Below are 13,199 nucleotides of genomic sequence, written 5' to 3'. Positions count from 1 at the left end.
TGTAAGCTACTGTACTGTCAATATTCACTGTGAGTTTGACAGGATCTAGAATCACTTAGGAGACAAGACTCTGAGCATGCCTGTAAGGGATTATCTAGAATGAGTGAGGTGGGACCCCTCCCCCACCTTAATTGTTACTAGCACCATTCTGTGGGCTGAGGTAATGTTGAAGCTTTGGCAGTGTTGGTCCCATAGTCAGTTAGGGACCTATGAAGAGGGCTACTTGGTAGCTCAGTTTACAAACCCATGGTTGGCTGTTTGAGATAAACTCAAGAGTTCATGCACAACTTCCAGGGATGTCTCTCTTCCTCTCCATCCCTGTACTTTCCCTTGATCTTGATCATCCCTGTACTTTCTGACCATGCTGAACACACCCACAAAGTTTTTCAGAGAGCCTGAGGCAGCTCTCCTAGGATCCCGAGAAGCAATTGGTGGCAGGCAGATGTAGTGAGAAACCTGCCTGGCTCCATTTTAAAGGCAGGAACCATTCATTATGCTCTACTTTTAAAAATAAGTTTCTATTTACTGTGAGAGTTGAGTTGCTCTGTTTTCTGGATCCTGACCTTCCCCAATCCAAGACCTTGACATGTTTTTGAGAATACCCTGATCCTCCCTGACTTTCCCAGACCCCTCCTAATCACATTGTGGGTTATCACATAGAAAAGTTTCTGTACCCTGATAAGTCTCTTCACTGACACAGCAATCCAAATCAGATCAAATCAAACCGAACTAGAAAAAGCCCAGGTTTATTGAGTAAAATGCTCCTAGATTATTTTCTGGCCCCCCGAAGAGATGAGGAAGAGAAACTGTGTCTATTTTCCCTTGGGGAGCAGTTTATAATAGCCTGTAGGAGTGGTCTTGAACATCTCTGAGGGCGGAGCCATGTTTTGCTGGCTTTCTGAGGTGAGGCAGGGTTTAGGGGGATAGAGAGAGGGGGGAGGGGGATTGAGGTGGACTTTCCACCAGAACATTCCAGACACTTTGGGTGTTTGGATGCTGGGGGCTAAGGTGGAGCTTCTGCCAGAACAACATGATTTTTTTTTTGAGGTTGGATATTTATTTAGTGGGTTATGGAGGGGAAAGTGAAAGAGGAAAAGGGAGAAGAGAAGAGCAGAGAGAGAGAGAGAGAGAGAGGAAGAGAGAGAGACAGAGAGACAGAGAGACAGAGGGAGTTGGAGGGAGAAAGAGAGAGAGAGAGAGAGAGAGAGAGAGAGAGAGAGAGAGAGAGAGAGAACCGGGTTGGGGGAGAGAAGTGGGGAGATGGGAGAGAGGCAGAAGCTGCCTCTTTGAGAGAGAGCTGGAAAAGAACAACATGATGTATTTTAAAAGTTTTTTTTATTTCCTTATTGCTCATTGTCTCCCTTCTGTAAAACTACATGTGAGTGATTTTAGTCCTTAAAAGGGGCCTAAGAGGTGGATTTGGCACTGCTCTCTTTAACCTGATTTAAGTGGCTGTTGCTCTCGGGTACACCCCCCCCCCAATAAAAATCAAGCTTGCTTTGAATTCAGCTCTAACTGTGGTAGTAGTCTTTTTCTTGTCATTGGGATTAACAATGTTGAGATAGGATGAAGAGATCCCAAAGACTCATCAAAAAGGTGAGGAATGTACCATTTTCTTCTCCAGTATTACCCGGTTCAGACTCAGAGGCCTCGAGATGCAGGCAGAGCTGCAGAAGTCTGCTTTCCAATTTTAGGGAAGGGGAGACGGGCTGGGATGGGGGGCGGGGAGAGAAGGGGGTAGTGGTACAAACTGTGTGACAACCAATGCTGCTTGACAAAGTTCCAGCATTTTTAACATTGCAAACCATACTTCTCCAGCACCTTTTTACTTTCATTTTTAATGATTCTCAAAATTAATGACTTTCCCTTTCAGGAATTTTGTGTGGGCTTTGGTAAAGGGTGAAATGAGTACTGTAGTAGTAGCCACCCTAAACAAATAAATCCCTGCCACCTAGGAAGCAGGAATTCCATTGTTCCCTCCTGATTACACCAAGAACAGGAATGTTAGAGGTTTACTAGACTCAGGAGACCCCAAGGATGAAATGCCTACAGTTCTGATCCCAAACCTGAGGCTGTGAAAGGTTTGTAAAAGAGTTCAGTTAATAAATACAGAGAAATCAGAATGGTTTGGTAAAATGGGAAAAGAGTAAGTAAGACACCAGGACCTTTTGGATAAAGTTCTCCATTCCCTTGGAGGCTTTGGGAAAGTTCCTACTGGATAAAGCAGTCATTCTTATCTCTAGCAAGAGGAACTCATTAACACTTGACTGGCGTGGTGCCTATAGTCTCAGTCAAGACTAGATTCCTCAAGGCCTGATCTCAAACCACACTCCAGCTCAAGTCCCCTTGTCTCCCATTTAATCCTCTGTGCAACTATAGAGTATAAAAGGTGCAGTCTTTTTTTTTCCAATTAAATGCTGCTGGCAGCCATCCTGGTTCGCCTTCAGTGTCTGCCTCCTCCTCTCCCCCCGCCCTCCCCCCCCCCCCCCCCCCCCCCCGCCTTCCTCACTGACTCTACACATCCTCTTTGGGTCCCTCACCCCGGAAACAGGTCTCCACATCACAGGCCTTGTGGAGCTGTGGTAATACTATCTTCCCCTGTCTTCCCTGTCATATCTGTCCCAGCCTGCATGCAGTTAGGTGGTTCCTCCGTGATGGTGGCAGCAGCAGGAAAGTGGGCATTTGGAATTGAGGAGGGCTCCTAGTCTGTGGCCAGAGCAGCTGTTTCCAAGATCCTGCAGAGAATCCTCACTGCCTTTCCTCTCTGGTCTCTTGGTCTCTGATGTAGAATCAGGGTTGGGAAATTGCACTTCAAAGCAGAGAAAGCTCGTTACCAATTCATAGAGTGATAGGCAGGGGGCGTGTGTGTACTTTCTCTGGAGTCAGAGCCCTGTATTCAGATACTATCTTTTATGACAGCAATGAAGACATCTTGGACAACTCTCAGTGCCATAAATCTCCCTCTTCCTCTTCCCCTCTTGGAGTCACATCCAAGTCACATTGAGCAGGGTCCAATCCAATTGCCCTCTGCTGGTGGAGAAGGCAGTTTGTGGCTTTTAGAGACCTGCTCTCACTGGTGTGGGTGTGGCAGCAATAGAAGCTAGGCAGAGGAAAGGCGGGGGCTCCGAGGGTCAGGTGACTTCCTCCCTTCCCTCTCCCCCATAGACTGGAATAAGCCTGGATGTGTGAGCAAAGAGAAGAAAACGTGAGGCCTCAGACTCGCGTGAGATATGGTGAAATTAGCAGGTAGTCAATCAACTGGTTTACTGAGCAAAATAAGAGGGGAAGCCCCTGAAGGCAAAGGGTTTGTCTGACCAAATAGAATACAGTGTTAGAGAAAGAAAAATTGAGCAGCTATCATCAGCTAAGCCACGATTCAGCGTTCACTATCAGTATCACTATCAGCAGGTCTTCTTTCAGAGGACAGAGGGTGAAGAACAGTTCAGATCTTCCCAGGAAATGTCTCTTCTATGGTGTCTTAAATTAGTGCTCAGAATATGGGGTAAAGGGGATTCACACAGTTGCTGTCCACAGAGGCCTTGCCACTTCTCTTGGTTGCAAAAGTCCGGTGGTTCTGCCAGCCGTTCTGACTGGTTCTGACTGGGGAAGCAGCTGTCCAGAGAGGCAGTCTTTTAGTTCTTATTTTGGTCTTGATGTTCTATGCAAGGATGCTGATTCATGAAAAGGCCTCCAAAGCAGTGCATATCTGCTATGGTTAGGATATAAAATATCCCCCATAGGAGGCTCATATGTTTGAATACTCAGTCCCTGTTGGTGGCACTGTTTGGGGAGGTTGCAGAATCTTTATGAGGTATGGCCCTGCTGGAAGAAGTGGGTCACTGGGGGTAGGTTTTGAGTGAACACAACCCCACTTCACACTGAGCTCTGAGTTCTATGTTTCCTTTCCTTTTTTTTTTCCCTAAAGATTTATTTATTTATTATGTATACAGTGTTCTGGCTGCATGTGTGCCTACATGCCAGAAGAGGGCACCAGATCTTATTACAGATGGTTGTGAGCCACCATGGGGTTGCTGAGAATTGAACTCAGGACCTTTGGAAGGAAAGTCAGTGCTCTTAACCTCTGAGCCATCTCTCTAGGCTATGTTTCCTTTTCTTGACAGATATGAGGAAGCATGTGCTATAAGCCCTGACGCCAGGAAGCCTGCAGGCTCAGAGTCATGTCTTTCCCTGCTAGGATGGGTTGCACCAGCTAAAATCACAAGTTAAAATGTATCCTTTCTCCCTTTCTGTCCAATCACAGGGAGGAGGAAAAAACCGAGTACAGCATCTTAATATCAAATTTTGGTTTTGGAAGCTTCAGTCATTCGTCTCTTTAAAAAACACACGAAGGTGATTTCCCACATGTTTGTTCTCAAAGATGACTATAAGCTTTTGTTCTGGACTTGATGTGTGTGAAGGTGTAAATGAGGATGGCTTCCATAGGCTCTTTTATTTAAATACTTGGTTCCTAGTAGGTGGAACTATTTGGGAAGGGTTGGGGGATGTGGGTGGTCCTGCTGGAGGTTTGTCACTGAGAGTGAGCTTTGAGGTTTCAAAAGCCCTTGCCAGGCCCAGTTAGTTCTCTTTGCCTCATGATTGTGTCTCGGGATGTGAGCCTTCAACTCTAGCTCCAATGCCAAGCCTTCTTGCCTGATGCCATGCTTCCCACTCTGATGATCGAAACTATAAGCCTCAAATAAACACAAATAACTTGGTCATGGTCTTATCACGGTATTAGAAAAGTAACTAAGAGAATTTGCTTCAAATTTTGAATGTTTTCCAGAGTTTAAAGTATTTACATACACATAATAAAAAAATCTTGAAGATAGGACCTAAGTCCAAACCAGAAGTTAATTTATGTTTCATAAACACTATATTATGCTATTTTATGTAATATTTTAGGACATTTATGTTTTGATTGTGATAGTGTGATTTTTAAAGATTTTTTTATTATGTATAGATTCACCAGAAGAGGGCACCAGATTGCATTATAAATGGTTGTGTTGACTGTAATAAAGTGTGTCACATGACTGTGACCACATGATCACATGTGGTCAAACAATGAATTTTCCACTTCTGTCTAGAAATGAACACTGCATTCAACTTACCAGCGGTCAAAATTTGTGGTTTGGAGTATTTGGGATTCGGGGAGCACAACCTCTATGTTATTGCTGGGATGCACCTATAGAAGGCGCTCTCTTGGCCTGACTCTGGTTGATGCCGCAGAAAGTGGGAAGACCTGTTAACAGCCACTGCTGTGTGACTAACAAGATGTGTGGACTTCCAAAAATATCAGCACTCACGTTCTCTGGCCGTAACCACAGTGTCTGTGGGTTGCAAAGCTCATATGTGGAGCCCACATTTTGACTTTGCAGCAGCCGAGGCTCAAAGTTGTTCAGAAAGCTTCACCCATGCACCGTATAAAGAAATGTGAGAAGATGGGATAAAATGTTTCCAGGCACAAAAGAGATACTGCTTTAGAGTCGCAAACATGTCGATGTCCATTACTTAACTAAATAAAACACATGGGAACTAAATAAAATACATTGGAACTATCTAGTACTGAAGGGAAAAGAAAAAAAACATTTGCCTGATACATTAGAGTTGGGTTTTGTGTTTCTCGGGTTGAAAGAAGTCTCTGAGTTAACTATCACTCAGACTTTCCTACGTGTAGCTGATAGACTAAAGAAGGCAATGTTTCACCCCATTATCTCTGGAGCTTAGTAACAGTAAATGACATTAAAATAATGAGAATGTTCCTTTAAAACATTTTTGTAGGACCCAAAAAGAAAAAAACAATAAAATATATTTATATCAACACTGATAGGTAAATGACTAACTTATATTAACTAACTAGAAATACTGTTTCGTTAATGTTAACTGTCTACAGTAACTTGAAGCAGACTAACTTTTTTGCCAAAGAAAATATGTATGCAAATTTTCAGAATCTTGATCTTATAAATTTTATACATTGGTTTAAAATACAGCATAAATTAGTAATATACCAGAACTGTAAGGAAAACCAATGTTGCCACCATAAGTGATTTTGTTCTGAAAACAAAAGTATAACAATAATGGACGGAATGCATTATGTATGAGCTGATTCATGACTATTTCTAATAACATTTATAAGAGCAAAGATGAAAATAATGTAAACATTCTTAGGTAATCTTTGCATTAAAAATATCTCTGCTGTGCTTCTAAAATGGAATGCCATGACCATGAAGAACAGTCAGGAGCTTTTTGGGCCTGGGGCTTTTGCCATCTTAGCTCTTCACTAGAATCTCTGCAGAATGATTACAAATCTGAGAAACCGGATTATTCTTTCAACTACAATTTTGTTTTTTTTAGAAAGTTCTATATTGAAATAACTTTTCACGGAGTTCGCCAATATAGTAAAGAATCCCCCTGGTACCATATACCTACTTTCTTCAGTGGTGACGGTTCATATAAATACAGCACATACCCCAAACACTGGCACTGGTGCTGTGGTGGTATGAAGAAGAATGGCCACCATGGGCTCATATGTTTGAATGCTTTGTCATCTGCAAGCAGCACTACTTGAGAAGAATTGGAGGTGTGGCCTTGTTGGAGTAGATGTGGCCTTCTCGGAGGAAGTATGTCATGGGGGTGGGGTGGACTTTGAGGTTTCAAGGGCCCAAGTCAGGCCCAGTGTCTCTCTCTTCCTGCTGCCTGTGGATCTGGATGTAGAACTCTCAGTTATTTCTCCAGCACCACATCTGCCTCTATCACCACACTTCCCACTATGATGACTAAATCTCTAAACTGTAAGCTAGTCCCCAATTAAATGTTTTCTTTTCTAAGACTTGCCATGGTTAGGGTGTCTCTTCACAGAAATAGAATAGTGACTAAGAATGAAGTTGGTACCAGGAGTGGGGTATTGCCGCTTGTTGGTGGAATGAGGATTTTGGATTAGGAAAACAGTTGAATGCCTTAAGTAGGATTTAATAGGGCATACCAGAAGGAGCATGGAAGATGATGGTGCTGAGAGCTATGTAGGTTTTGATAACTTGACTAAAGGAAGTTCAGAGAAAAATATTAGTAAGTGAACCACAGACCATTCATGTGATATTTTGTTGAAGAATTGGGCTAATTTCTGGCCCTGCTTGTCCAAAAAAAAAAATTGTCCGAAACTAAGTTAAAGAGCTATGGATTAATGGCAGACGGGATATCTATGGATTAATGGCAGACAGCCTAGGGTTGACTATATCACATGGTTATGAGTGGTCACTCTTAATGCAGATCTATAATTAAAAGGAACAAGCTGAGTAAGGAAAAAGACAAAATGTACAGTTTGAGGAGAAAAGGGGCACCAGGAAGTATAATAGAGCTAAACCCAGTGCCCAAGGAGATAAAAAGTTTAAAGACAACCCTGATGCTAAGTGGAATAAAGGAAGTGCTGTCTTCAGGGCAGGACCCCATCCGGTTAAACTTCCAACTGGTAAAAAGGAGATAACACATTATGCTCCACGAGGAAGGAGAGAGACAACACTATGGTTCCAAAGATTTTAATAATTCACCACATAAGTGGGTCACTGATCGATAAGAGCTGCAGGACAAAACTTGGGAGCCTTGTTTCTCCTGACAGTCCCTAGTAGGGACAGAAGTGGGGTTTGTAAGCATAAAATTCTCAAGTGTTTGTTGCCAAGTTATAGTTACAATTTTTACTAATCGGGATTTAGAGATTAGGGGCTTCCTTGAATGTTCCATCATTGTCAATCAACGTACAGTGCAAGCCTTTCACTCCAACCAATCAGATTCATTTGTTCTTTCTGTTGTTAGAAACAGTCATGTTTCTAAAGAACTAAAAATGTATAACAGCTATTTCTATGGTTTTTGCGAGAAGGTTTATCAGCCATTGGGATGGTTCTCAGCTCTCCTAGGGCTTGGGAACCTGACCTTTATTTCATCCTGCAGGGAAAATGGAGTCTGAAGTCAAAATGAATACTCAGACCAAGGTGCTTTTTCCTGCTCCCTTTAGTAACTAGGCAGTGGTGGTCCATGCCTTTAATCCCAAAACTTGGGAGGCATAGGCAGGCAGATCTCTGTGAGTTCTAAGTCAGCATGGTCTACAGAGTGGATTTCAGGATAACCGGAGAAACCCCATTTCGAAAAAACAAAACAACACCAACAGAAAACAAACAAACCAAAACCAAAACAACCCCAAAAACATTGGTGCAAATATAATTTAACAAGGAGATAAAGCTTCAGGCCCAGCAAGAAGTAGAACTCAGCAGTTTTGGTCATGTGGTTCTGGCTTTAGAATCAAGAACACTTGAAAGAGGTTGTGGAATCTCCCTTCGCTGAGGCCAGGCATGTGTCAGGGATGTCCCTGTGTGGAGGCCCAGAGAGGTCATTGTGTGAAACTGTGAAGGTGAAGCCTGAATTGCCTTTGAAACCCCCAAGATGTTACAGAGTCATGGGATACCTGCTGAGAAAAATGCTAACAGGGAGTAGAAATAGCCCAAGAGAGAGGTGTGTGTTGCAGCCAACAAAACTGAAAGCAATAGGTTTTCTGCTCCCTCTGCCCCAGATAATAAGTTTCTCCACCCATGCAGTAAACCAGATCAAGTCTAATTAAAAAAATATAGCAATAGGTTTATTGAAAGCAACTCCAGGGCAGATTGTTCGATCCTTGAGATTGAGGCCAGAGAAGTCGGATGTCTGAACTAAAGCAGAGAGATTTTATAGGTTGTAGGCAAGGGATGATGATGTGTCTTTCCACAAGCTGGGTTTGTGCACAAGAATGGTCAGATGCTGAGCACTTGGGTGGGGACTTGGATGGCTGACAACGTTAAGGGGGGAAGTTGCAATAGTCACCAAGGATGCGGAACTGGGCTTTGGGGTACCTTTTCTTTGTTTGGAGACTCTGAGCTAGTGGGGTTTGGAGAGAGAGAAACAGAGACAGAGAGAGACAGTCAGAGGCAGAGAGAATAGGGCTTTCCAGATTGTGCAGGAGGGAGCACGAGGCTCCAACCAAACAGAAAAGAGGTGGAGATCTGAAGAGTATTTTGACTTTAGATATGGAAATGCAGAGTTTTGAGTTTGCCCAGCTGGTTTTCAGTCTTGCTTTGGTTCAGTATTTCCTCATTATTCTCCCTTTTGGAATGGCAATGTATTTTCTGTTCCATTATATGTTGGAAATATGTGACCTGCTTTTTGATTTTGATTTATGGGGAGGTTACAGTTAAGAGACGGTCTTCAGTCTCAGAAGAGACTTTGAACTTTGGGCTTTCAAACAGTGCTGATACTGTGATAGACTATCGGGACTTTTGAAGTTGGATCCACTATGATATGGGTACAAACCTATAGAGGGGCAGGGAGTGGAATGTGTCAGTCTGAATAAGCATGGCCCCCATAGGCTCATGTATTTGAATCCTTCGGCATCAGCAAGTGGTACTGCTTGAAAAGAATTAGGAGGTGTGGCCTTGTTGGAGTAGTTGTGGCTTTGTTAGAGGTATTTTGTCTCTGGGGGTGGGCTTTGGGCTTTCAAAAGCCCTAACCAGGCCCAGTGTCTCTCTCTTCTGGCTGCCTGTGAATCCAGATATAGAACTCTCCACTTCTCCGGCACCATGTCTGATTGCATGTCACCATTCTCCATATCCTGATGATAATGGACTAAACCCTTGACATTGTAAGCAAGCCCTCAATTAAATGTTTTCTTTTCTATGAGTTTTCTTGGCCATTGTGTCTAGTCACAGCAAGAAGACTGACCAAGACCACACCTTTTGTGCTATTGTGTTGCATTTGTGGAACTGGGATTAGGTAACCACCATGACAGGGAAGACGCTGAACAAGTAGGGCCTGCGAGATGGCTCAGTGTAAAGGCCCTTGCCACACAAGCCTGAGGACCCGCGTTCAGTCCCTGGATCCCACGTGTGGATAAAGAAAGTTGGCTCTCACAAACTGTCCTCTAGTTTACTTGTATGAATACACACACACACACACACACACACACACACACACACACGTACACACACCCCACAAAATAAATTGTAAAGAAAAAGGAGAAGAAGACATAAAAGTATTCAGTCACCACAGGCATCTTCCACATGCTGCCCTAACATTGCATACTGGTCCTTTTCTCTGCTATCCCTGACCCTGGAAACTGTCAATCAGTTCTCCAACAACATCATTTTGTTATTTTGAGACTATTATATAAGCGCAACATAGTATAAGTCTGGTTTTTCCCATGGAGGATAATGCCATTGACTTCTGTAGCATCGATTTTTTTTTCCTTTTTATTGCTGGATGCTGCATATTTCCTGGCATGGTTATACTATCATTTAATTATTTACCTGCTGCAGAATTCTTGGATTGTTTGCAACTTAGAGCTAGTACCAAAAAAGCCGTTACAAACAGTCCTGTCCAGGTTTCTGTGTGAACATAAGTCTCTGTTTCTCTGGGATAAATGCCCAAGTATACTTGCTAGGCTGTAGGATGATTGTACGCTTGGTTGTTTGAGAAACTGCCAAATTTTATTCCCGAGTCTGTACCATTTCCATTCCCAACCACAGTTTTCTTTTTCTACAGAATGTTACTGACTACTGTGAGGCACGGCACTAGGCCAGAGGCACATGAGGAACTGAGACACGTCTATGTTGTTAAGAAAATCAGTTTGATATACCTTAGATGAAGAAGCAAAGAGAGAAAGTCAAGATGAACCCTTTTGCTTGCCTGTGAGGTCTCATGCTCGACTCTAAGCTTATCAAAATGATCTTGACATCATGCTAAACTTCTGTTGGGCAGCCTAGATAAGCAACACACTGCCCAGGTCACCTGGCTGTACCCATGACCTCTGACCCAGGTTCACAGTCTGTCTGAAGGTGCCTTTTGAAGCTCTGGCTGATTCTGGAAGGTTATACCCCAAATTCCTAGAGTTAAAACCATATAGGGATCTTAGTCACTCCAGAACCAACCCATGGAGAGACCACTGTTCCTATACATCCTAACTCTACAACACTGGGCTGTTATGCCAAGATCATGGGGACCCCCAAAAGACCACCACAGATAATGAATACTGTAAAAGCAAAGAACCTTTATTCAAGTTCAAATTTGGACACTCCATCTGTCCAGTGCATTGGCACAGTCAGAGAGCCTCGGGCTCAGCTGGGATGGGGTTTTTATCATAGCAGAGGTTGGGGTGAGGGTTTTCTATGGTTCAGGACCCCTTACTGGCTGACATTTGTCTAGGGGTGTCTTGGTGAAAGAGGATGGGTGTGTGCTGAGCTAAAAGACATCAGGTGATCCTATCTACAATGGTTGGAACGTTAGAATTTCCTTTGGAAAGCTAGGTACTTTCCCTTTGGATGGTCCGTTCCTGGGTGGTCCCTGGGTAGTCTCAATTTGTGTTCTTTTCTGGAACCAGGTAATCTGAAACTCAGGCCTCTATTGAGCTTGTCATGGTTGGACCCTCCATAGACCTCTTTGAATTCTTCTTGTCTGTCATCCTCCTCTGTAGCTCAGGCTTTCTGTGGAGAGCATGAGCTTGTGGCCATGCTTCCTGCATTAGGAGTCTGGACTCTAGGCCATGCTGCCCTTCCTGGTGTTCATGGTCAGGTGACTCCTACGTCTCTTTCTCACCTGAACACTCAAGTGATGGATAACAGCAACACTCCCTAACTGGGCCATTCGGTCATTTTGGGCCCCTGAGGATAGGGTGGCCATGTTTGGGGCAACATATCCTGATCTCCCACAAACATTACTTACCATCGGCCGTGATGGGCATGTCCTACTGACGCAGAGTGCAGCACATCCCTGCTTCCAGATGGTGTGTGGTAAGAAGTAACTTGGAGCAGGTTTGCTACATCGTGACCCATAGGACCACAGAGGTTAATAGTAAGAGACGGTTTTTAGTGAATGAACAGACCTGAGGCAGGGCCGCAGTCACAACTCACCGGCCAGCACTCTGAAATGTGACTTCTTTGGCTGGAGTCCCCTCACTCTCCTCCCTCAGCCTGAGTTCACTGATGCATAAAATGCCACAGTGGCCCCTGACAGTTGGAGCTTTCCCCCGGCTCTGACCTTTGACCTTTCAGACAGCTTTGCAACTAGGCTAAAGATAAAGGTACCTACCATTTTCTTTCCGGTACTTGAAGATATTCCAGGCTTTGCTCTGCAAAAATGTCTGTCATCTCAAAGACCCATTTCCCTGGGCTCTCCGAGTGTAAATGTCATGGTGATGAACACAATGGCGTCTAGGTTTTAGCTGCTCACCCTCAGAGTGCACCGCCAGAGCCCAGGGCCTCCTCTGGGGCTTGAACCTTCATAAACTGGGGCTTAAAGGTTGTTGGTACTGCTTTAAAGAGATTTGCTTTATTCCCTGTGCTTCTGGGGAGGAACTGACATTCCCAGCAGGGTTGGGGTTTAATGATGAAACCTGAGCGGGCCACCCTGCGTGCTCAGATGGAGCCAGATGTTTGTACAGAGGGCTGTGGTGTCAAATCCACAGTTTCACAGGCCATATGCCTTACTCGCTTTAAGCAGAGAAGATGTAGCTGCCTCACAGTTTGAATTGCTAACCTGAGCTGCTAACCCGAATTTCTGCATTTAATGAGGTTTGAGTGTGAGCAGAGGCAAACAGCAGTGGGCTTCTTTGTTCTCTCATACCCACACTTGTTTCCTTTGTTTGCACTCACACGCACACCAGAGAGAGGTCTCTCAGACGGTGTGGTCTCTGAGAGACGAAGCAGTAACTTCACCTTCTCTGATACATCTTGCTGGGATCTGTTACCCATCCTCTTTCCTAGAACAAGCAACTCAGAATTCTTCATACTGGCTGAAAATGGTCTGAAGCCACTCTCCAGTGGGTAAGAAACAAAGCTTGCTTTTCTGATGCTAAAGTCTGAGCAGGCCTTCATTATGCCTAGGTAAGAACTCTCACTGAGGGCTTTCCTGTGAACACGCGCACAGGTAGGTTTTCAGTAGTTCTGGCCAAGGAAAGGAAGAAGAAAGTGTCGTTTTTGGTCGTCAGTTCGCGTAACCGGTTGAAGAATCTTTTGATCATTCAGTGAGCATCTTGGTTCTAGGGTCCCCTGCTACATTGCTGACATATTGAAACTGCCCAGATAGTGCTTGCAAAACCTTTTACAGGCTTCCAACTCTAGACAGTGTCTGAGAGCCAGCTCCTTCCATTGCTTCTCTCCCTCTCTCGTTCTCTCTCCTCCCTAGGTTTTGCT

The sequence above is a fragment of the Myodes glareolus genome, chromosome 5, assembly GCF_982192425.1.
Source record: "Myodes glareolus chromosome 5, mMyoGla1.1, whole genome shotgun sequence".
Lineage (NCBI taxonomy): Eukaryota > Metazoa > Chordata > Mammalia > Rodentia > Cricetidae > Myodes > Myodes glareolus.
Note: the sequence above shows the minus strand (reverse complement) of the source record.